General features: G+C 50.8%; 2 long non-coding RNA genes across 2 annotated transcripts; both read left to right on the top strand.

Annotated features, from left to right (window-relative positions):
• The first annotated feature begins 2,716 nt into the window (after positions 1–2,716).
• On the top strand, positions 2,717–7,128 carry LOC144334510 (uncharacterized). The gene is made up of 4 exons (XR_013404469.1): positions 2,717–3,218; positions 3,915–4,012; positions 6,415–6,508; positions 6,594–7,128. It is a non-coding gene; the product is annotated as an uncharacterized LOC144334510 (long non-coding RNA).
• Positions 7,129–9,855: 2,727 nt separating this feature from the next.
• LOC106993244 (uncharacterized) lies at positions 9,856–15,331 on the top strand. Its single transcript, XR_013404513.1, has 3 exons — positions 9,856–10,303; positions 12,372–12,575; positions 13,505–15,331. It is a non-coding gene; the product is annotated as an uncharacterized LOC106993244 (long non-coding RNA).
• The last annotated feature ends 8,042 nt before the right edge of the window (positions 15,332–23,373 follow it).

Genomic DNA, 23,373 nt, shown 5'->3' with positions numbered 1-23,373 from the left:
AAAAACTTGATCCCAAGATGGAGCCCTCACTATAGGTGCTTAATCATAACCCACTGTGGTTCACATTTATTCAGCTTTTGAAATACACAAATTGCCTTATCACCCTCCCTGGGAAGCCTTGCTGGACTGTCCCACCAGGCCAAATCAATCTTTCTCTCCCCTGCATCTTGGACACCATTCTGCTGAGGCTGTCACGCTGTCTCAAGATAAGCAGGCTGGGTGCAGAGGGAAGAGCGAGATAAGGCTGGGTTCAAATCCCAGCGCTATCCACCATTCTCATTGGTAAAATGGGGGTGAAAATCTCTCCCTTGTAGGGTCATTTTAAGAATCTTATGATACTGTGTATTGGTGAGTTCAGCACAAAGCCAGGCACTTAGTCACATCTCAAAAGCAGCTTTACTACTGGCAGCACGGTCTGTTTAGATGCTCTTATCTTCCCTACTTCACGTGAGTGCTTTGAAAACAGACAAGAGCCGATTTACAGCTGTTGTCTCATATCAAACAGTGCCTGGTGTACAGTAAAAACCTGTTCAGTCACTGATACTGCATTTTGGATCCATGAGCTTCCTTAAGCATCCCAACAAGCCGTGAAATCGACAGGGTGACGTTCTGCCTGGGCCCTGAATGGGAGGAGTCCCCAGGTCTAGCTGAACCCGAGCTGAGGTCTACTCTCCAGCTGCTCAAGTTGTATTTCTGCTCAAGACTGAATTAATCTCAATCTCACTGGATGTGAATTAAGCTGCAGGACCTCGTATTCTGCGTGGACAATACCCATTACTGATTGGGGTTTCTCAGCGGGGGACTGAGTCAAGCAGGAGATGGGGTGGGGATGAGGGGACATGGTAGCTTTCCCCAGAGGAAGCCTAGCCTTGGCCTGGCCCAACTGGCCAAGGACTGCTTTGCTGAGTTATGGGAGTTCAGTGCTCAAAGTTCCAGAGGAGTCTGGGCCCCCAAGATTCTCAGAATCATCCGCCCAATTATCCCCACCTGAGGTCTCAGCATCCCACTCTCTGCCCAGCAGGGTTCTTGACTTTGGCCGAGATCCGGCCAAGCTATGCCCTCCTTCTCCTTCACAACCCTGTGACCCTCCTGCCCCCAATTCCATGCCGAGCCTGATTTTCAGTACAGGATACCCTTTGGCTGCAGAAGGCGAGAGTCTCTTACAACAGCACCATGGGGATTTTGCTCTCCACTGCATGACTTGAGTTGACAGTGGATCAACCCAAGCCTGCTGTTTTCTTCCTTTAAGGCTTCCAGAGCAGTTAGCCGCCAGCCAGCCTCACCATCCCTGTAAGGACCATTGCCCATGGATTGTTTAGATGCCAGTGCTTTCATCTGATCCCCTACCCCGCCATCACCTGTACCTCTTCCCAGCCCACCACATGGACGGTCTTCATCACCGTAATACCAGGGTGGCCACCATCACACATCCCACGACAACAGCATCCTCATTGCACCTCACCAAGTGACCCAGCTCCAAAATGCCCCCCTGTAGTGGCGTTCTCAGGGCTGCAACTCTCTTAGCTTAAGATCCCCCCCAAAGTAGAATCCGATGCAAAGACTTGTGTATAGGGAATTTATTTTGGAAGTCATTCTAGGGACCAGAAATGAGGGACAAATACCAATGGGAAAAAAGAGAAAGCAGAAGAGCCAAGATAACGGTGCATTATTAGGTCATGCCATGGGTGTCTGGGACTCAGCGCTGCCAGGACCTTCCAAGCAGTGCACAGAGGACCTTCCAAGCAGTGCACAGAGGGACCTTGTGGGCCAGATGACCGCCTGGCAGAAGCATTCACCCGGTGGCGCCTGTGCACCCCAGGTTGAGGCTGGCTCAGTGGAAGCAACTTCCCTCCACAAGTCCTCCCGCTGAGCCCGCTCCTACCAGCCTTGTGTTGGGGTGCTGCGGAAGCCCCCGGGCAGAAAATGAAAACCGCCTCATGCTGACAGGAGGCGAGGTGCTGGTGGTGCAAAGGGAGCTGAAGCCCGCCCGGAACTGCTTGCCACAGCATGGCTGGAAATAGAGTTGTAGCCGCGCACGTGGCAGGCGGCGTTCAGAAGGAATCTGGTGCATTCTCTCGTAGTTATGAAAACAGGCTCTGGAGCCAGGCTGTCTTGATTCCAATCCTTCTGCTGTGCTTCCTTTCCCTCCACTTACAGAAGGGGGAATACTAAGAAGAAAGTACTTTATAGGGTTGTTATGAAGTAAATGAGAAAATCCATGCAAGATGCTTATAATAGTGCCTGGCATATAATAAACACTCAAGAGCGGCTTCTAATGTCCCCATTTTACAGTTGAGGAAAATGAGATACATATTTTTTGAGGGATGAGGAGAACGGGGACAAAGAGAGGAAGGGAAGGATTTCGAGTAGACCCCGCTCAAACCTCCAGAGAAGCGGAGGCCCTGGCTCTCTCAGCGTTTCTATGTCCTCTTCCCCTATCACAGGAGAGGCCGAAGGAGGGGGAGCAAAGGCTTTCTTCCCCAAACAGGCATTCAAGCTTCCTCTCTTCCAGCTCCAGGGTCCATGGGTTCCTTGTGATGTCACAGCTGGTTGCTATGGAGACCAGGTTGCTGCCAATGTCAATCCGAGGCCCATTGGGAGCACAGTGATCAGCAGCCCAGGCGAGCCCAGGGAGACAAGAAAATGAGGCTGCCCGTGAGGTCTAATAAACACCTCTCGCCATACCCCAAACACACAGACACACAATAGAGCCCGCAGGTCCTGAGTGAGTCCCCTGGCCCACCCCACTCAGCTGAGATCTGACAACATATGTTCGGGGACAAACAGCCCCAGCAGCCAGGAGCAGGCCACATCATACGTAGTCAGCATCAGCCACGGTCCCCACCCACTCTCCCGGGGAAAAAGGTGCTGCTTGCAGGCAGCGTGGCATCTGAACATCCCCATGGCGATGCTGAGGTCATACCTCACTATGGTGATCTCACGCTGGGGCCACCAGACCCAGGCCAGGTTGAGAGTAGGCTGTCGGCCCATCGCTGGCTGTCATTGTCACCGGGGAAGAGGAGAAGCCGTGAAGAGTCGCTCTGGAAAAAACAAATCTGCTCGTAGGGCAATGGGTCTGGATGAACCTATCCCTGCCCTCTTGGCTGCTGGGCCAGGGCCTGGTTTTTCACAGGGCACCATTGAGGCCACAGGAAGTGGCTTTCTGCCTCTGAAGATAGCATACAACTGCCCTAGAAAGCACTCTTGTCACCCCTGCTGTGACTCTCCCAATCGGTTGCTTTGAGAGCCTTTCCTTTTACTGTGTATGGGGAAAATCTTCTGGGGGGATTGGCAGAGGTGGGGGAAGCACCCTATGCCCTTCTCTAGATCGCAGGGGATCCTCCCTCCATGCCCCAGCGAGGCATTGCCCACCCCCTTCCCCAGGGCTGAGCCAGACTCCAGGCAGCCTCCAGCCACTCGTGCCGCCGGTTCATCCCTGCCTGCCTGCTGCTGTCCTCAGCCAAGCCCTTTTGCATTCCCCGGCTCCGGGCCCCACCGTACTACCTGCTTAGTTGGGACACTTTTGCAGGAGGGACTGTCGCCTTTCTTTTGCTGGACTTTTTTGTTTTGTTTTGTTTTGTTTTGTGTTGTTTTTTTTGAGACAGAGTCTCGCTCTGTCCCCCAGGCTGGAGTGCAGTGGCACGATCTCGGCTCGCTGCAAGCTCCGTCTCCTGGGTTCAGGCCATTCTCCTGCCTCAGCCTCCCGAGTAGCTGGGACTATAGGCGCCCGCCACCGCACCCGGCTAATTTTTTTTTGTATTATTTTAGTAGAGACGGGGTTTCACCGTGGTCTCGATCTCCTGACCTTGTGATCCGCCCGCCTCGGCCTCCCAAAGTGCTGGGATTACAGGCGTGAGCCACCGCGCCCGGCGACTTTTTTGTTTTTTGAGACAGAGTCTTGCTCTGTTGCCCAGGCTGGAGTGCAATTGCACAGTCTCAGCTCATTGCAAGCTCCGCCTCCCAGGTTCAAGCAATTCTCCTGCCTCAGCCTCCCGAGTAGCTAGGACTACAGGTGCGTGGCCACCATATCCGGCTAATTTTTTTGTTTTTTGTTTTTTTGAGACGGAGTTTCACTCTTGTCACCCAGGCTGGAGTGCAATGGCACAATCTCAGCTCCCTGCAATCTCCGTCTCCCAGGTTCAAGCGATTCTCCTTCCTCAGCCTCCCGAGTGGCTGGGATTACAGGTTAGGCTAATTTTGTATTTTTAGTAGAGATGGAGTTTCACCATGTTGGCCAGGCCAACTAGTCTCAAACTCCTGACCTCAAGTGATCTGCCCGCCTCGGCCTCCAAAAGTGCTGGGATTACAGGCATCAGCCACCGCGTCCGGCCTGGACTTTCTTAAGAAACACTTACTCCTAACCTACAGCTTGACCTCGTAGCTGGGCCCTTCATTCTGCCGTCAGGCAGTGTGGGGAGAGAGGAACCGCAGAGGCGTCTGGGAGGCAAACCTCATTGCCACCCCTTTCTAGAGACGTGGCCTTGGGCAAGTCACATCCCCTCTCTGAGACTCTTGTTTTCTCAGGGTCATTGTGAGGATTAGATGACCACATAAGTGTTCACCCCTTTCTTCCCAATGCTGCATCTGAACCCCCAGATGCCACCTCCCACATCAGAGGCCCTGCATCCGTGCTCTGCATTTCCGGCTGCCAACACATCTGTTGCTCTGCCCAGGCCCCTCAAGGCTGATGGTGTTCTTACACCTTGCTTTTGCTGACTCAGTGGATGTGTCTAGCTACTACCAGTGCCGACCCCATTCTGTAGGTCCCTTCTAGAAAGGAGAACCACCAAGAGCCTATGCCCTGCTCTGTGTTAGGATCTGTGACAGACATTTCACACCCATTATTCTGATGAACTCTCACCCCAAGCCCAGCACAGAGCGATCACTAGTCCCATTTTAGGGATGAAAAAATTGAGACAGAAGTAAAATAACCTTCCGGGTGCGGTGGCTCACACCTGTAATCCAAGCACTTTGGGAGGCCAAGGTTGGTGGATCACGAGGTCAGGAGTTCAAGACCAGCCTGCCCAACATGGTGAAACCCTGTCTCTACTAAAAATACAAAAATTAGCTGGGCAAGGTGGCGGGTGCCTGTAATCCAAGCTACTCAGGAGGCTGAGGCAGGAGAATTGCTTGAACGGGGACCCAGGGGTCGGAGGTTGCAGTGAGCCAAGATCGCGCCACTGCACTCCATCCTGGGCTACAGACGGACACTCAGTCTGGAAAAAAAAAAAAGAAGTAAAATGACCTGCCGAGGTCACATGACAACTATAGCTACCATTGACCAAGCATTTTCTCTTTGTTGAGTTTTATGCTAAAATCCTTCACACTTATCATTTCACTATAGAGTAGAAAGTTAAGCACCTGAACTCTGGAGCCAGACTGCCTGGGTTTGAATCCTGCCTCTGCCTCTTACTAGCTGTGTGACCTTGAGCAAGTTATTTAATCTCTCTGTGCCTTGGAGTCCTTATCTGTAAAATAACATAGCAACAGTGGCTCCCTTATAAGATTGTCATGAGGATGAAATTAGGGATAAAATGCTTAAAGTCATGTCTGGCACAAAGTAAATGCTATATAGTCTTGTCTTTTCCCCTTCCTTCCTTCCTTCCTTCCTTCCTTCCTTCCTTCCTTTCTTTCTTTCTTTCAAAAGGTGAAGAAAGCCTCACAACAGCTCTTAGGGTACAGTACTACTGTTAGTTGCATCTTAGGGAGTAAACAGGCACAGAGAGATGAGTTCACATACTTGAGGTTACATAGCTCATACATGGCAGGGCTGGGATTAGAGCCCAGGGTTCATTGTATCAGGAGCTGTGCTGGTCCCATCTTGCCATCCACCCTGAAGGAGAGGACAGCAGGGGTCCTGCCAGAGGGTAAGGTCCATGGCAACTAAGAACCAGAAGAGAGTGCTGCCCCACCCACAGAGCCTGGCTGGGGCTGGGTAGGGGCAGGAGGACTCAGTGGCTGGTGGAGGAGGGAGAGAAAGGAATAGCCGGCTGAGGCTCGCCAGGATCCTAGCATCCAAAATTCCTGCTCTAGCTGAGAAGGAAGCATGGCCGGGCTGAGCTGCTGCAGAGCTAGGCTTTGGGTCACCACCAAAGCCCCATGCTTCTTGCCTAGATTGAGCTTGAGCCCTTGTAAATCCTTGCATTTATCAGTAGTACATTCCATAAATGGGGTTATTTCCAACTCTGTGACCTTAGGTAAGCAGCTTGGCCTTACTGGACCATGTGTCATGAGGTTGTTATGGGGCAAGAGTGAGTTAGCGGATGGGAATATAAAGTTCCTGTCACAGTCCAGCACAGGGCAGGAGGTGGAGGTTCCTTTTCCCATGCCCAGGCACCGCGGTTGACCCTTGGTCAGTAGAGCGCCCCCAGATGAATGCCCAGGTGGACACTTGTGTCTTTGTGGTTGTCTTAGGGTAGAGACTCAGAGGCCTACAGATGTCTTTGCCACTTTCACAGGATCTCTGGGAACTGGAAACTGAACTTTAAGAAATAACTGTAGTGCAAAGGTGAGTACAAATATAATCAGGTTTTCATCATGTTCTTCCTGCAAAACTCTCTTGGAAATGACAGCCAACCTCCATTCTATTGCAGGGAACTATGGGAAAAGGGTTCAACCCAAAGCAGAAGGGACTGTGATGATCACAGTGACCTCCTGAGGCCAGCATGGTGGTAGCAGCCAGAGACAGCAGCTGAGTGAGACCCCAAGGGATGGATGAGCCAGGCAGTGTGTGGTTGGAGTTCTCCCAACACATCTCGTTTTCCTCACCTCCCGATCACACACATGCACACACACACACATGTGCGCACACCCACCCTTACACATTCCTGCCCGAAGGTTTCTGCAGGACTCCTTCCTGGCGCCCTGTCCTTTGCTGCCAGCGTCACACCATACTGCAAGGCTTTGCAAACTTTCCCTCCAAAGTGAAGGAGACCCTCTGGCCGTCTGAGGCTTGGCCTGAAGCAACGGCCTCAGAGTGCAATCTCAGGTGTGCAGGAAGTGCGCCACGTGCCACATACATTATCTCACTTAATCTCATTAGCAGGAAATGTCTTTAAAGTCTTATGTTGGCGCTTAAAAATTCATGAGCAGTTTAGCCCTTTAAAAAGCCAGGTTTTTAAAAATTTGCAATGAGATTGAGAAAATTATGGTCATCGGAATTCCCTTCAGAGACAACACTTAGCTGAGTCCCTTGGTTGCAGGGAGGAGGCTGATGGTGGAGGAGGGGGCCGTGGGGATGGCAGAGAGTGGGGGGCATGCCAAGGGGACAGTCAAGTGAGAAAAGGTGATACTAAATCGCTCTATATTATATGGAGTGAGGAGGAAAGAGGGTATGTTTGGGAGTGGGGAGACTGTGATTGGGTATGTGAGAGAATGTGTGTGTGAGAGAGAGTGTTGTGAGAGTGTGTATGTGTATGTGAAAGTATGTGAGAGTGTGTGTGTGTGTGAGTGTGAGTGTGTGTGAGAGTTTGTGTGTGAGAGAATGTTGTGAGACTGTGTGTGTGTGTGAGTGTGTATGTGAGAGTATGTGAGAGTGTGTGAGTGTGTGAGAGTGTGTGTGAGAGTTTGTGTGAGAATGTTGTGAGAGAGACTGTGTGTGTGAGAGTGTGTGTGTGAGAGTATGTGGTGTGTGAGTGTGTGAGACAGAGTGTGCGTGTTTGAGAGTGTGTGTGTATGTGAGAGTGTGTGTGAGTGTGAGTGTGTGTGTATATGTGAGAGAATGTGTGTGAGAGAGTGTATATGAGAGAGAATGCGTGTGAGTGTTTGAGTGTGTGTATGTTAGAGAGAATGTATGTGTGTGAGAGTGTGTGAGAATGTGTGTGTGAGTGTGTGAGAGAGTGTGTGTGAGACAGTGTGTGAGAGAGTGTGTGAGAGAATGTGAGTGTGTGTGTGAGAGAATGTGTGTATGTGAGAGAATGTGTGTGTGAGAGTGTGTATATGTGAGAGAATATGTGTGAGAGAGACTGTGTGTGTGAACAGAAGGTGTGTGTGAGAGAATGTGTGTATGTGAGAGAGAATGTATGTGTGTGAGTGTGTGTATGTGAGAGTGTGTGTATGTTAGAATGTGTGTGTGAGTGTGAGAATGTGTGTGTGAGAATGTGTGAGTGTGTGAGAGAATGTGTGTGTGAGAGAATATGTGAGAGAGAATGTATGTTAGAATGTGTGTGAAAGTGTGTTTGAGTGTGTGTGAGACAGTATGTGTGTGAAAGAGTGTGTGTATGTGAGAGGGTGTGGGTGTGAGAGTGTGTGAGTGTGTGAGACAGAGTGTGTGTGTGAGAGTGTGTGTGTGAGTGTGAGAGTGTGTGTGTGAATGTATGTCAGAGAGAATGTGTGCGTGAGACAGTGTGTAAATGAAAGAGAATATGTGTGTGACTGTGTGAGAGAGGAGTATGTGTGTGTGAGTGTGTGTGAGAGAGAATGTGTGTATGTGAGAGAGAATATGTGTGTGTCAGTGTGGGTATGTGAGAGTGTATGTTAGAATGTGTGTGTGAGAGAGAGAGTGTGTGAGTGTGTGAGTGTGTGAGAGAATGTGTGTGTGTGAGAGTGTGTGAGAGAATGTGTGTGTGTGAGAGTGTGTGAGAGAATGTGTGTGTGTGAGTGTGTGTGAGTGTGTGAGAGAATGTGTGAGAGACTGTGTGAGGGTGTGTGTGTGAGAGTGAGTGTGTTTGAGAGTGTATGTGAGAGAATGTGTGTGTGGGAGAGAATGTGTGTGTGTGAGAGAGAATGTGAGAGAGAGTGTATATGTGAGAGAATGTGTGTGTGTATGTGAGAGAGTGTGTATGTTAGAATGTGTGTGTGTGTGACAGAATGTGTGTATGAGAGAGTGTGAGAGACAGTGTGTGTGTGAGAGAGAGCGTGAGTGTATGTGAGAGGGAGAGAACGTGTGTGAGAGAGTGCATGTCTGTGAGAGTGTGTGTGAGTGTGTGTGTGTGTGAGACAGTGTGTGTGAGAATGTGTGTAGGTGAGAGAGAATGTGTGTGTGAGTGTGTGTATGTGAGAGTATGTTAGAATGTGCGTGTGAGAATGTGTGTGTGTGTGAGACAGTGTGTGTGAGAATGTGTGTAGGTGAGAGAGAATGTGTGAGAGAGTGTGTATATGAGAGAGAATGTGTGTGAGAGTATGTGAGTGAGACAGAATGTGTGTGTGAGTGTGTGTGCATGTGAGAGAGTATGTGTATGTAAGAGAATGTGTGTGTGTGAGTGTGTGAGAGAGTATGTGAGAGAGTGTGTGTGAGTGTGTGTATGTGAGAGAGAGAATGTATGTGAGTGTGTGAGAGTGTGTGAGTGTGTGAGAGAGTGTGTGAGAGAGTGTGTATGTGAGAGAGAGAATGTATGTGAGAGTGTGAGAGAGAGTGTGTGTGTGTGAGAGAGAAAGTGTGTGAGTGCATGTGTGTGTGTAGGGTGGGCAAGATCGAGCAGAGAGATTGAAGCAAGTGAGGCTGGGAGCTGCTTCAAGGAGGAGGAGAGGGAAAGAAAGAGAAAGGCTTGCCTGTCAGAGGAGGAGCTAGAGAAGCAAATGTCAGCTAGAGTTCATGCAGGGGAAGGGAGATGGGCTGTGTGGTGTGCTCCTCTTGGCAGAGGCCTTGAAAGTCTTCAGCAGGACTCGGCCTGTGTCCCCTGGACTTTGGTATCCTTGGCAGTGCCTTGGACCTCACTGGGTACTGGAACCTATTGGTCTCTCTTTCCCACTAGACTGTGATTGTCTCAGGGGTAGGCAACGTGTGGCTTCCTCCCCGAGCCCCAGGCCTAGCCCAGTGCCAGGACTCGTCAATATTGTTTGAACTGGCTGAGCTCCAAGCAGGTGGGTTTGGAGGTTTTCACTCTTTGTTTGTTTTCTAGGTTGGTCTTATTTAACAAGGCAGACATCCTGGGGTCAGACTCAAATTCTTGCCTGCCCAGTTTCAGCACTGCCTGGAGAATGAGAGGGGCCTGACTCCCTCAGGCTGGAGCCCAGATGAGTTCCTGGGTGCAATGGAGGAGGCAGTTGGAGCAGTGGGGACTACCCAGTGGGAGGGAGGCAGAGCCAGTCTTACTGTTGAGAGGGCAGAGGGCAGAAGGGACTCCTCTTGGCAGTTGGTCCAGCTCTGGGCTACCTTGTCCATCCTGAGCCCTAGGAAAGAAAACAACAGGAGCCTTGCAGTGCAGACCTGTGTGGTCCAGAAAAAGAAACGTACAACCTCCCATGGCTGCTGCTTTCAGTCTGAGAGGCATCAGGCTGAGATACTCGGGCTGCTTTTCCCCCTGGGTGAGGATGCACCAACACGAACACACAGAGCCGCTGCTTCTACACAAAGGGACCCCCGGTGAGCAGGAGAGGCATTTGTGGGAAGTCACGGGGAACTGGTTGTCCACCTGGAAGGGGCTGCTGAGTCGACTCTTCTTTGGGGAGAGGAGACAGGCAGCACCCCTGTGGGGTGCCAGGGGCTGGCCATCGCTCAACAATGGCGGGGCCAGTGCCTTAAGGAGCTCTGGGAAGGAGAACACACCTGTGCAGCATCAGCCCAGCTCTGGTGTGAGTCACCACCAAGTAGCTGATGGCAGCTGCAGAGCAAGTGCAGGTACAGGATGGGCCCTGGTTGGGAGAGAAGAGTGGAAGAGGCATGTTTGGGGTGAGAGCTGGAGGCATGAAAAGGTGGAGGGACGTGGAGGGCACGTGCTTCTCACAACATCAACTCCAGCCAGCGAGCCTGAGCACAGGGCCCTGGGAGTTTGGGAATGGAAACCACAGGGCTGTGTGGGAAGGTAGAGGTGACCTTCCTCATTACAGGGGCCAGGAAATGCTGACGAATAAGCAGCCATTGTTTACTGAGCCCTTGCTGCATGCTGGGCGCATAGCCAGGCCTTCACACACGACAACAATGGCATTTACTGTGTGCTGGGCACGTTCTGAGCACGTCACTGCCTTCACTCACGTGACTCTCACAAACCAGAGGGTGGAACAGACCACGGAGAGGGTAAGTGGCTAGTCCGAGGTCACCCAGGATCAGGACTCTGAACCCCCGACCCCCGCTAGCTACTGCTTCTCCAGATATGACTGCGCAGTAGATGTTCTCCCCACTTTACGGACAAAGAAACTGAGGCTTGGAGGGATTAACTGAGCAGGGAAGGAGCACTCTCATTGTGCCAGGCTCTGTGCTAATCACGTTCCCATCTGTTATTCCCTCCATTCTGGCCACAGCTGTGTGAGGTGGAGATTATGATCTCCAGGTGACAGAGGAGAAAACAGGGGGCTGGGAAAGAAGGGATAAGTCATTTGCCAGGATTTGATTGAAGAATCAGCACGAAGCCTGCAGAGTTTTCAGCGATTCTCGTGCCCTCAAGGAGCCACAGCTACAGCACCCACATTTCAGGTCTCAGTAGTCCCCCTGGGTCTGGGGGTGAGATGCGCGGGGTCCTGAAAAGACCCTTCTCGTCCAGAGCCCAGCTCACTGCACTCAGCCACTTCCTGCTGCAGGAAATGCAGACCAGGACGATTCCCGTTCCCCAGGGCTGCAGGAGGAGTCAGGGGAAGGGGCTGTCTGGAAGGCTGCAAAATTCAAGTGAAGGAAGGAAAAGCATCCTCTCCAGCGTCTGGGTTCCGATTCTGGCTTAACCTGTGCAGCCTGTGAGCTGATCAGAGCCTCAGTTTCCTGTCAGATAAGAATCATCACCCTCCCCACCTCGGGGCGGAACTGTGAGCACCAGATAGAAAGGACCCCCGGTACAGTGCTGCTCTGGCTGGACCCCAGGAGTAAAGTCTGAGATGAGGATTCCTGTACAAGGGATGCATCAAGGGTGTGCTCCCAGGGGAGCTGGTGAGGGCGAGGGAGGCACCCAGCTAGGATACATGCAGGAGGGTGGGGAGGGGTGCCCGCAGTGTAGATCATGGCTCTGTGTTGGTCAGACTCAAAGCAAGGCCCTCTGCCACTGGCCGAGCGTCACCCTGGCTTCCAGTTCTCTGCACTCAGGGTCAAAGCGGTTCCAGCGGCCTGATGGCCATCAGATACTAAAGCACACAGAAGCCAGGGGTGGGACGGGGCCCTCAGAGTTGGTAAGCAGCATCCAGCAGGATTTGGGTGCAGCACAGACACTGTCGCCTGTGCCTGACACACAACAGGTGCTTATTAAACAGGGTCAGTAACTGCTGGCACCCACAGAGCTGGGACAAGGACCCTTGGGCCTGGGACAAATCGTGTGGCCACCCAGCCTTGGCAGGTGTATCAGTTTTCTGTTGCTGCTGAAACAAATGACCACTCCCTCAGTGGATTAAGCCCTTATTCATGGATTGTATTCTCTTACAGTTCTGGAGGTCAGAAGTCGAAAATCAGGATGGCAGCAGGGCTGAGCTCCTTCTGAAGGCCTCGGGAAAATCTGTTTCCTTGCCTTTTTCAGCTTCTAGGAGCCGCCTGCATTCCTTGGCTTGGGGCCCTTTCCTCACATCCCTCCAGCCTTCACTTGCAGTGTTACCTCTCCTGCTGGAGCGTCTGGCCTTCCGCTTGTGATAACACTGGGCCTGTTCTGACAGCACAGGATACCCTCCCCATCTCAAGACCCTTAGCTGAGTCGTAGCTGCAAAGGACCATTCTACCATGTTAGGTAACATATTCACAGGTTCCGGGGATGAGGATGTGGATGTCTTTGTGGGCCACTATGCAGTCAACCATAACAGGGGAAGAACAGGGACCTCAGCCTCCCCCAAGATGGATACACAGCCCTGCCTTTGTCTCAAGGGGACATCTCTACTCCAGAGCTCCTTGTGGGATGGGGCTGAGACTAGACTTCAGCTGGACCCACATCTTTGCCTGGCTTCTTCCCTTACTTTCTCGTTTCTTTTACCCCTGTAGGTTTCACCCCAGAGCACCCCCTGCAACCAATAAATTACTTGCTTAAGACTCCTTGCTTCTGGAGAACCTGTCCTATGTCACTTCGTAACATTATCCTCATTTCATAGATGGGGAAGCCGAGGTGCAGAGAGAATGACTGTATCTTGCCCAAGGTTACACAGAGTCAATGGCAGAGCTGAGACTGAACCCTAGTCTCTCAATTCTCAATTCTGGGCTCCCCATTCCTCCTGTTTGTCTAAGGGCCAGCGAGGGGGTCTGGGGAAGATCAGAGAGCCAGTCCCCACATAGCTCGCCCTTCTCAGGGTTGTCATGGTGCTGCTTAGCTGGCTACCTGCCGGCCAGAGCCTTTTCTTCCTACCTCTTCTAAGTCCTTTGTTAAGGAAGTGCACTTTGAAGAGCCTCTGGCTGTTTTGCTTTGAATTTCCACAGCAGCTCTTTTGCCCCAAATCCTGGCAGCTTGGCTTGAGAATAGACTGTCCATCCAGTGCCCTGGGATGGCGTGAGAGGGGACTGCTAGTCCTGGAGCAGGAGGCCGAGACAGAGGCATACCACCCCATCCCCTGAACCCCCTTCAGAAGACCCAGGCCACGACACAGCAATGGTCCGAACTAAGACAACTCAAGTCTTGTGCTGCTGATTTTCAGTCTCTCCCCACTCCATCCCTTCCTTTCTCTGTTCTAGGTCCCAGTTGCATCTGTGGACCATGGGCTCTCTGCCTTCTGGCCTCTGATGGCTCTAGTCAATGGAAGGGCCCAGCAGAAGGAGAGACCAGCGTCTGTTCCTCCCCGATCCTTGCCCTTTCAAGCCTACGGATGGTCAGTTTCCCAGTGAGGCTAAACCCCCACTGCCTCTCCATTTCTTCTCGTGTGTGATAGGCAGTCATGGCCCTCAAGTTGTCCATGTCCTAATCCCTGGTATCTGTGAATCTGCCACCTTATATAGCAAAGGAGACTTTGCAGATGTGATTAAATTGGCCAGGTGCAGTGGCACACACCTGTAATCCCAGAACTTTGGCAGGCCGAGGCAGGCGGATCACTTGAGGTCAGGAGTTTGAGACCAGCCTGCCCAACATGACAAAACCTCGTCTCTACTAAAAAATACAAAAATTAACTGGGCGTGGTGGTGGGCGCCTGTAATCCCAGCTACTCGGGAGGCTGAGGAGAATCGTTTGAACCTGGGAGGCGGAGGTTGCAGTGAGCTGAGATCATGTCACTGCACTCCAGCCTGGGTGACAGAGCAAGACTCCATCTAAAAAAAAAAAAAAAGAAAAAAAAAGATTTAAAAAGATGTGATTGACCGATCTTTAGATAGATAAATTATACTGAATTATCCAAGGTGGGGCTGATGATGTAATTAGGGTCCTCATAAGAGGGCGGCAGGAGGGTCAAGGTGATCTGACGATGGAAGCAGAGGTGGCAGTGATGTGACCAGGAACCAAGGCAAGTCAGGAGAGGCAGGCGATGGATTCTCCCCTGGGGCCTCCAGAAGGAACCAGCCCTGCTGACACCTTGATGTTAGCATTCTGGACTTGTGACTTCCAGAACCGTAAGGAAATAAGGTTGTGTTGTTTTAAGCTATTAAATGTGTGGTGATTTTTTTATAGCAGGATTAGGATATTAATACGCTGCACTTCTGTAAATACCCTCTTAATTAAATTATCTTCAGTTAAAGCCTCAAGTGTGTTTTCTGTTTCCTGTCAGGACCTGAGTCATACAACTACTGATATGTGTCAGCAACGGTGTCGATTATTTTATTTATCTCTTATCACCCATGTTGCTGGTGGGGAATGTGGGACTTAGGTCACACAGTCCATAGTAAGAGGTGGCATCCAACGCTCTGGCTCCAGGACCTGAGTCACAACCTGGCAGGCTGCTGCTTGCCACTGTTAAAGGAGGAGCCTGTAGCAAGGGAAGGAGCCCTCATGAAAGTGAGAACTGCCCCCACCTCCACCCCGAAGGACACAGGCCCAGGCTCAAGTTGGGTGGGGCGAGTGCAGCCCAGCTGTTCAGGGGCATGAACACTTCACTTCTTGCTTCTGAGGACTCAAAAACACACCCAGGTGCTTTTCGAGGTTTAGCTGAGCCCAAGGAACTGCATTTGAATTGATAACTCTCAACCCTCAGTTTCCTCTTCCACAAAATGGGAATTTAAATGCCCATCTTGTAGGGTGGCATTGTGAAAATTAAAGTACACATAAGGAATGATGACCACATGGTAATTACCCAATAAACGGTGATCACTCTTATTTAAACATCTATCATAGATGCTAAAACTCTAGCACAGTTCTAGGTACTGGGGATAAATCAGAGAATAAAACAGACAAAACTCCAACTCTCTTGAGATGTTCATTTTGGTGACCTGAAACAGACAATAAACAAATAACTACATTTTTGTTTTTTGAGACTATGTTGCCCAGCTGGAGTGTAGTGGCCTGATCACAGCTCACTGTAGCCTCAATCTCCCAGGCTCAAGTGATTCTCCTTCCTTGGCCTCCAAAGTCGCTGGGACTACAGGCATGTGCCACCACGTCTAGCTAATTTTTGAAAAGTTATTTATATTGACAAGGTTTCACTATGTTGCTCAGGCTAGTCTGGAACTTGTGGGCTCAAGTGATCCTCACACCTCAGCCTCCCAAAGTGCTGGGATTAAAGGCATAAGCCACCATGTCTGGCCAACTAAATTATTGAGTGGGTCAGAGGATGGTAAGAGGCAGAGGGTAGGGCACTGGAGGAGGGGGATGCTGTGATTTTACATAGATTGGTCAGGGGCAACTTCGCAGAGAAGAAGATGGTTTTTGAGCATCTCCTTGTTGCTTCATCTATTGACATGTTGATGTCCTTGTATTTGCTTCAGTATAATTGGTGCTAATGGGTGGCTGTCTCTTGAACCCTGGGTGAGGTAAGGATGAAGGCTCAGTGTGCCTCGTGCATGTGTGAGGAGGGGTGTGCTTCCCGGCTTTCCCTTCCCCCACCAGCCATTTACTGACTCTGAGCCTTTGTCCAGGCTTTGCCGTCCACCTGACATGCATCCCTCCCCTTGCCAAATGCCCTCCCATCCATCAAGTCCGCAGCACGCCCTCTCTTATTTCCTTGGTGCCCTCCCCATTCCTTGGGAAGAACTGAGGGCCCCTTCCATGCGTTCAAGCAATTCTCCTTCATCAGCTTCCAGAGTAGCTGGGGTTACAGGAGTGTGCCACCGTGCCCGGATAATTTTTGTATTTTTGGTAGAGATGGGGTTTGGCCATGTTGGTCAGGCTGGTCTGGAACTCCTGACCTTGGGTGACCCGCCCGCCTCAGTCTCCCACAGTGCTGGGATTACAGGCGTGAGCTGCCATGCCCAGCCTCATGCATTCTCCTAACACAACTTTATTTTTTTAATAGATGAGGAAACTGAGGCACAGAGAGGCTAAGGCCATTCATGTGAACCCACAGAGCCTGACTGTAGAGTGGAGCTCTAAAAATTATCTAATTTTGAAGTTAATTTGTGCATATGGTACAGAATTCAAAAGATACACAAAGTAATGGAATGGAAATTTAGTGTCTGTCCCAGGAAGTATCCACGACAGGTAATTTTGTTGGAACGCCCTTCCAGAGATAATCTGTGTGTAAACATACATGTATTTGAAATTTACGTTTAACGCAAATGGGAGGATGGGAGGACGGCAGCTCGTGCACGGCCCCTTGCCTTTTCCTGCAGGTAGCGGCGTCTGTCTTGAGATGGCTCTATATCCATGCACACAGGCTGCCACTTCACTGCTGCTCCATGCAGTGCAGGGAGAACTTGGGGCTGGAGGGCTGAGCCCGTGGTTCAAAGCATGCACACAGCATTGAGCAGCCATGCCTATCCTGTGGTCCTGGCCTCCCTGAATGCATAGTGGAGCAGAAGCACCCTGGACGGTCACCACGACCCCAACAGAACCCAAGCATGGCACTTCCTTTCCTGCCCTCTGTCCCCCGTCAGAAGGCACTGGCTGTTCCAGGATGTGTTTGTCAGAACAGTAGAGGATAGAAAAGACATACATCTACAAGTCTCTCATTCAAAAGAGAGGCTCTAGAGAGACCATCCCAGGCCCCAAATAACTCCAAGGTAAAAGCTGGTGTCCAGCAAGGAAAACGGGAGAGGCACTTTGGTCGCTATCAGGTTATCTGTCTGGGACAGGCAGGTGAACTCGATGTCCAGTAAACATTCCTACACCCATACCTCTGGGTCCTAATTTCTGATCTCTGGGCCTCTGAGGCACAGACCCAGCAAGTCACTTCTCAGCCTCCTGGGCAGCTGCTGGCCGTATTGCAGAATCATCACACTGTGAACCCCGAGAGGTCCTCTCACCTAGCTGTTTTTTAAGACGTGGGTCTTGCGCAGTCCGGTCCACTGCTCTGCTAGCTTTTTTTCCTTGAATGCCTCCAGTGACAGGAATCTCACACCCTTTCAAAGATATTTAGGGGAATGCCTCACCACCAAATATCTGAACTAGAGGCATCTTAGCAATCTCTTAGCCAACCCCTTTATTTTTTCTAATTATGCTTTTTCCTGCCTTGTACCATATCCAATACAGACGTAGCTCTTCCTCTGGTGGGCTTCTTTATTTTCCTTTCGTTTGAAAATTTTTAAATTACACACAATATTTGTACATATTTATGGTGTGCATGTGATATTTTGTTACAGGCATAGAGTGTGTAATGATCAAGCCAGGGAATTTGGGGTATCCATCATCTCGAGTGTTTATCACTTCTACGTATTGGGAATATTTCAAGTCCTCTCTTCTAGCCATTTTGAAATATCCAATACATTGCCATTAGCTATCGTCACCCTACTTTGCTATCAAAATAGAAGGCTTTGTAATTGCTGCGGTATGGGGCAGGTCCTCTTTCCTGAAGGAAAACACCACCAAAGTAAAGACCAATTCTAGCTTAGTTCAGGCTTCCATAACACAATGCTACCAACTGGGTGGCTTAAACAAAAGATTTTTGTTTCTCCCAGTTCAGGAGGCTCGGAAGGCCGAGATCAAGATGCCCGTGATTTGGCTTCTGGGTGAGGGCCTTCTTCCTGGTTTGCAAATGGTTGCTTCCTGCGTCTCCTTACAGGGTGGGTGATCTCTCTCTCTCTCTCTCTCTCTCTCTCTCTCTCTCTCTTCCTTTCTTTTCTGTCTTTCTTATAACAGCACTAGTCTCATTCCTGAGGGCTCTACCCTCATGATCTAATCACCTCCCAAAGGTCCTACCTCCAAATATCATCGCATTAGGGATGAGGGCTTCAACATAGGAGTTTTGGGGGATACAAACATAATTAGCCAATAGCAAATCCCTACTCCCTACCCTAGCTGTCCTCTCCAACTCCACCCAGCCAGATGGGAAGTACCTGTCAATTGTGCTACTCCCTGGGCCTCCAAACGCTTGGCTCCCGTTGCTAATCACACTCAGATGCAGCCTGAGTCCCTCTCAACACAGCACCCCAGGAGCTGCTCCAATCACTGAGAATCGGCATGGAAGATGACACCCCTGCCATCCTGCTCCTTCCACCGAGGCAGCCCTGCCGATGAGAGTTTCCAAACCCACCCACCTGTAGGGTTGTTTCCAGTCCAACCAGACCAAAGACCTCTCATGGCCCTCAAGCCGCCTGAGCCCCTGCTCCCGGTTCCCTGTGTCCAAGCCACCTGCTGTGGAATCCACCTTCCCACACAGTTCAGTCTTCATCATGCCTCACTTCCCAAATGCCATGCTCTACCCCAGTCTCCAGAAATGGGTTCAGCCTCTTCCTCAAGTCTGAAGTGCCCTTCTTGGTCTTTTCTGTGTATCCAGATCTCCATCCTTGGAGGGCCTCTGTACATGCAGCCAAGGTTGAGCCACTGCTGGGTGATCTAAGAGAACTTTCCACACACACCCTCAGTTTGTACCAGAGCCAGACCTTCCTGCGAAGTGCTTTTATGGGTTTGTTTATTCATCATCCACGCTTACTAAGAGGCCACGTGTTGATCAGAGTATTTACCTGGGGCCAGGCACCGTGCTGAGACTTACTCATTTCATCCCATTAAATCTTCATGATGTTCCTATAAAGTAGGTCTTCTTATAAGACTGGCTTTTGGGAAATGGAGGCTAAAAGCTTGATGGACTTATCAAATTTGCATAACTGGCCAGTGGCGACCCCAAGATTTGAAACCCAGCCTGACTCCAGAGCTGACATGGGTGGCCCCGTCTCTGCACAGCCACAGCCTCGTGGGTGTAGCTCCCCATTCTCTTCACCTTTTGTGTCCCACGCGCACTTCAGACCTCAGCTTGGCAGGGAAGGGGACCCTCTCTGACCTCCACTGAGTCCCAGACACACTCTCAGTGAGAGAGCACTTGTCACTGTGGCCATTTTTATTTATTCGGGTCATTGTTTGAGTCATGGCTATCTCTTTCTGCCCCCTCCACAGACGATAAGCTCCATGGAGGTCGGATTATGTCTGCTTTTACTGCCTTTCTCAGGGTTATTTAGCAGAACACCTAGCACATGTTTGTTGGATGGATGGATGGACAATGGATGAGAAAAGAAGGAAGGAAGGAAGGAAGGAAGGAAGGAAGGAAGGAAGGAAGGAAGGAAGGAAGGGAAGGAAGGAAGGAAGGAAGGAAGGAAGGAAGGAAGGAAGGAAGGAAGGAAGGAAGGAAGGAAGGGAAGGAAGGGAAGGAAGGGAAGGAGGGAAGGAGGGAAGGAGGGAAGGAGGGAAGGGGAAGGGAAAGGGAAGGGAAAGGAAAGGAAGGGAGGAAGGAACTAGATTCTAGATAGAAATTCCAGCTTCCCATCCAGTCAGCCACTACTGTAAAGACAGAGACCCGTTTCTACTTCTCCAAGCAGCAGGGATCTCAAGCAAAGGACAGAAGCTACAGAGGCAACTTTGCTTCCTGGCTGTGTGACCTTAGGCAAATGCTCCACCTCTCTGAGCCTCACCTGCAAAATGGAGATGGTAGTACTCACTTATAGGAAGGTAGTGAGGATTAAATGGGAGCAGGAGAAGGAGCTCCCTATAAACAGCAAGAACTTGCCCACAATGAATTACGATTATGCGTCCAGATTTCCCTGAGCCTGGTGCCTCTCACAGGGGCTCCATCAACAGTAGCCTGCTCTCCCCACCCCCCGCACTGTGTGCCATGAGCCTTGATCGTGAGGGCAGTCTGTGCAAATCCAGGGGAGAAGCAATCTAGGAGTGGGCTTGTGAGTGGGCTCTCCCCCTGGGTTCGTTTTTCCCAAATGGACCTTCCCGAAGGCTGCTAAGACTCTGATGAGAAGATGGTAAAGGAGGGGAGTGGAGCATGGGTTCTGAGCACTGTGGTCAGACTGGGAGGTGCAGAGACGAGATCGTCAGAGGCAATGTGTCCTGTAAAGCCCTTTCTCCTGCCACTCTCCTGTTAGTACCTGGCTTACCTTCTGCCTCACTGGGCATGGCACTGATTCTTATCAGCAATCAGTTGTCAGGACCCCAGGTCAGAGGTCCAGTGCTAAGTTACCAGGCAGCTTTGGCACCCTGAGTTTGTTTAGGGGACCTCCCTCAGCCTCAGGAGATCAATGCATGAAGGATGATGACCTCTAGGGCAGGGGTCCTGAACTTCCTTTCCAGGTCAGGACCAGTCCTCCTCACTTCTCCCATCATCCAAGGACAGGTAGCTTTGTTGATAGATCCTTCCAGGAGCTCTCCTGAGCCTTGGTTTTCTCATCTGTAAAATGGGGATAATAAGGCCCAGCTCACAGGCTCACCTGCGCACCAGTGAGTTCATCTGGGAAACAGCATGATACACAGGAAGGGGAAGTGCCTGTACCCGGGTTCTTGCCCTCCTTTGGTTCCCAGGCAACCCTCAAGCCCACAACCCTGGAGCAGCAGACCCAGGCGAGACGTCATCACCGGCAACCCCGGGTATCTCCTTTCCTGCGAGGCCCAGCCTTCAGCAAAGGCTGTGAAGCCAACTGCAGTTGCCTTGGGAGCAGCCTGGCACTGAGGTCAACACTGTCATCTTGCTGGACTGTGGGAGTTGGTGCAAACAAGGCTCCTCATCAGCCAGGAAGATGCCCAGCCTGGCACAACTTTCAGTTCTGACTCCCATCACCTCCTGTTGACAGTGTCTGGCTGACATCCTAATCGCTCATTGGACAAATTGCCAGGGCAGCGGTAGACAGCTGGCATGTGTTAACTCGCTCGGTCCTTGCAGCAGTCCCATGGGGAAGGCGGTTATCACCCCCATTATCGTACGGCCAGAGAAACAGCGGCACAGAGGAGTGAAGTGGTCTCAGGATTGGCACTGAGGCAGCCCTGGCTCTGGGGGTTGAAACCCTCAGCACTGTTCTAGATCAGAGGTTTCATAGGATTTGCCCGTTAAAACCCTGGCTGTGGGGCCCACCCGCTGTGCTTTGGATCCAGTAGGGCTGAGACTCACGGTGCTTGGGCCTCACTGCTCAGAGAGTGGGGAGCTGCAGCACCCAGTGCTGGTTGGAAATGCAGACTCCCAGGCCCCGTCCTGGTCCTACTCAATTGGGATTCAATCAGAATCCACATTTTAGCAAAATCCCAGGCGATCTGTGAGCCCACTACAGCTTACAAAGCTGACTCTAAACCACCACAGGGACAAGGACCCGTTACTCCTGGGGCTTACATACCTGTGTGGGAGGCAGAAAAAAATATATGAGATCATCTCAGAGGGCAACATGTTCTATGAAGGGATAAAACAGAGCCACGAGGAGTCAGGCACTGGGGGTGGTCTGTGCTGTTTTAGGAAGAGTGGTCGGGGAAGCTTCTCTGAGCTGGTGAAACTGGAACTGAGGCCTGAGTGAAGAGGAGAGGCCAGCATTTCACAATCACAGGAAAAGCACTGACAGCCTGGGAGGGGTACTGAGCGGCCGCAGCAAACAAATGAGGGACTCAAACACAGACATTGTGCAAGTTGGCAAGATGGGTGCGCTGAAGACAGAAGTAGAGGAAATGCTGAGGGCCGGAGGGATGGCAGGACCTCAGGCTCAGGCACCGGAGATTCAGATGCAGATGAGACCCAGGCCCCACACCACAGGAGTGCACAGTCCGGTAGGGAGATTAAGTTAGGAACACAAAATTGATAAAACAATGCAGAAGGTGCCAAGTCAGAGAGGGACAGAGATAAGATTTATGGAAACTTGATGTCCCCTGAGTGATTGGACCACCTTGGTGCCTGGCACGGGGCTGTGAGCTTTCTCTCTCTCACACAGGCACACAATGCCCACACACACACACACGCAGCTGTCACACAACACACATACACACACACACACGCTTATCACACAATGATTAAGAGCAGGGGCTCGGGCACGGTGGCTCACATCTGTAAGCCTCCCAACACTTTGGGAAGTCGAGGTGGGTGGATCACTTGAGGTCGGGAGTTTGAGACCAGCCTAGCCAACAAGGCAAAACCCTGTCTCTACTAAAAATACAAAAATTAGCCGGGCATGGTGGTGGGCACCTGCAATCCCAGCTACTCGGGAGACTGAGGCAGAAGAATCCCTTGAACCCGGGAGGTGGAGATTGCAGTGAGCGAGATCGGAGATTATGCCACTACACTCCAGCCTGGGTAACAGAGTGAGACTCTGTCTCAAATGGAAAAAAAAAAAAAAAAAAAAGAAAAGAAAAGAAAAGAAAAGAAAAGAAAAGAAAGAAAGAAAGAAAGAAAGAAAGAAAGAAAGAAAGAAAGAAAGAGAAAGAAAGAAAGAAAGAAAGAAAGAAAGAAAGAAAAGAAATAAAAGCAGAGATCTGGAACCAGGCTGCCCTCCACACAGTCCCAGTCCCATCTTGGCTGCTGATTAGGTCCTTGCGCCTGTTCCTTCACTTCCCTGTGCCTTGGTTCCCTCTTCACAGATGGGAAGTAAGAACACCAGCCTAATGGGGTTGATGTGAGGATTAGGTGTTTGTAAAGCCCTTCAAACAGTACTTGGCATCTAGCAAGTACTATGTGAATATCAGCCACTGTGATTCTTTTATCCTCTGACCCTACGATTCACTGAGACAGGTGGATTAGCATCCTCATTTTGCAAACAGAGAAAATGAGGCTCAGAGAAGTCCAGCAGCTTCCCCAACCGGAATATCTGTCTGCCTGACACCAAGGTTGGAGGGAGCCCGATCTCTTCCAGCTGGGGTGAGTGGGTGATGATTGCTGGAGGAGACATCTGAGCTGGGTCCTGTGGGGTGGGAAGAATTTGATCCTGTAGACAAAGGATTCGGGTGCAGGCTGGAGTGAGTGGGGAACAGCATTCCTGATGGAGGGAACAGAATAATCAAACACAGAGAGGGAGTAAGTTTGGGAAGCAAATGGAGAGTAGGGAATACCACCATTTGGCCTTGAACACAAAGGCTGCTAACAGGGAAAATATGGCTGGACCAGGTCAAAGAGGACTCAAGGCTGGGAGCTTTAGGATTGGTTTTGTGAGAGCCATAGAAAGTGAGAGCCATAGAAAGCTCTAGCCTCAACCACCATATTCCAAGCCACCATTGGAGCCACTGGGCATCTGCAGACAAACATGACCTCATTTCCAAAGGCCATACTCATTCCCACTTTAGAAGG

Source organism: Macaca mulatta, chromosome 14 (assembly GCF_049350105.2).
Source record: "Macaca mulatta isolate MMU2019108-1 chromosome 14, T2T-MMU8v2.0, whole genome shotgun sequence".
Lineage (NCBI taxonomy): Eukaryota > Metazoa > Chordata > Mammalia > Primates > Cercopithecidae > Macaca > Macaca mulatta.
The sequence above is the reverse complement of the archived record's forward strand: the minus strand, read 5'-3'. Positions and strand labels throughout refer to the sequence as shown.